This window comes from Saccopteryx bilineata, chromosome 2 (genome assembly GCF_036850765.1).
Source record: "Saccopteryx bilineata isolate mSacBil1 chromosome 2, mSacBil1_pri_phased_curated, whole genome shotgun sequence".
In the NCBI taxonomy this organism is placed as follows: domain Eukaryota; kingdom Metazoa; phylum Chordata; class Mammalia; order Chiroptera; family Emballonuridae; genus Saccopteryx; species Saccopteryx bilineata.
The window spans coordinates 88,400,655-88,402,221 of record NC_089491.1 but is presented as its reverse complement, the minus strand read 5'-3'; the positions used below and the strand labels follow the sequence as shown (position 1 = coordinate 88,402,221).

At 37.5% G+C, this 1,567-nt stretch overlaps 1 pseudogene; it reads right to left on the bottom strand.

The window, feature by feature from the left end:
* Window positions 1-327: 327 nt before the first annotated feature.
* LOC136327393 (U6 spliceosomal RNA) lies at window positions 328-426 on the bottom strand (annotated as a pseudogene).
* Between the last annotated feature and the right edge of the window lie 1,141 nt (window positions 427-1,567).

Genomic DNA, 1,567 nt, shown 5'->3' with positions numbered 1-1,567 from the left:
ATTGAGCTAGAGAGAGGTTTAATAACTCGCCTGTAGCCACACAGCAGGAATGAGAGTTTTTCTGAAAGGCAATAGAAAATCACTGACTGGTGTTACACAGGGGAGCCTCATTATCACAGTCACATTTTAGAAAGATCATCTGGTGGCACTAGGGTCCTAACTCAGAATCCTGCTCTGGTTGGAAACAGTGTGAGGTTCAACCTCTGCTGCTCTCACCAATTGACTCAGGCAGTTGGCAGGAGGGAAGGTGATACCTGAGCACTGCAGAAAGGCCACTTTTAAACAGGACTTTAAAAAAAATAATAAGCTTTATCATTTTTTAAATAAAAAAATATGGAATACATTAAAAATTTGCAAGTCATCCTTACCCAGGAGCTATGCTAAGCTTTGTATCATTGTATTTATTTATTTTTAATTTAGAAATAATTTTTAATTTTTACTTTTAATTTATAGTATTGACATGGTTTGAAGTGTCCCAGTCAATATAACACTTTCTACACACTGCATCATGCCCCATGCAAAGTTTCTTTCCACCTCCATTTCTCCCCTTTGCCCCCCCATCCCTACCTCTACCCCCCTTTCCCTCTGGCTACTGCTACCCTATTATCTGTATCTATGTGTTATATATTTACATATATATAATTTTGGCTAACCTTTCACCTTCTCTGATCCCATCTCCTCATCCCCCTTTCCCCTTGACAGCTGTCCATATGCTGCCTGTGGCACTGCCTCTGTTTCTATTTTTTTTCCTCCTTTTATTGTGTTCAGTAGATTCTATATATAAGTGAGATCATATGGTGTTTGTCTTTTTTTTTTTGCCTGGCCTATTTCACTTAGCATAATAATCTCCAGGTCCATCCATGCTGTTACAAAAAGTAAGGTTTTCTTCTTTTTTGTGGCTATGTAGTATTCCATTGTTTAAATGTACCATGGCTTTTTTATCCACTCATCCACTGAAAGACACTTGGGCTGTTTCTAGATCTTCGCTACAGCAAACAATATTGCAATAAACATGAGGGTGCATATCTTCTTTTGAATTAGTGTTTTGGGATTCTTACATATTCCCAGAAGTGGGATAGCTGGGTCATAAAGCAGTTTCATTTTTAATTTCTTGAGGAATCTCCATACTGTTTTCCACAGTGGCTGCACCAGTCTGCATTCCCACCAGCAGTGCAGGAGGGTTCCCTTTTCTCCACATCCTCACCAGCACTTATTGTTTGTTGATTTGTATGGAATTTAAGCCACTTTGGTAGGTGTGAAGTGATATCTCATTGTGGTTTTAATTTGCATTTCTCTGATGATTGGTGACACTGAACAGTTTTTCATATGCCTATTTAGAGAAGTGTCTATTCAGGTCCTTTGTCTATTTTTAATTGGATTGTCTAGTTTCCTGGTGTGGGGTTTTATAAGTTCTTTATAAATTTTGGTTATTAACCCCTTATCAGAAGTATGATCGAATATGAATGGGTTGTCTTTTTATTTTGTTAATGGTGTCTTTTGTTGTGCAAAAGCTTTTTAATGTGATATAGTCCCATTTGTTTATTTTGTCCTTTATTTGTCTTGCCTG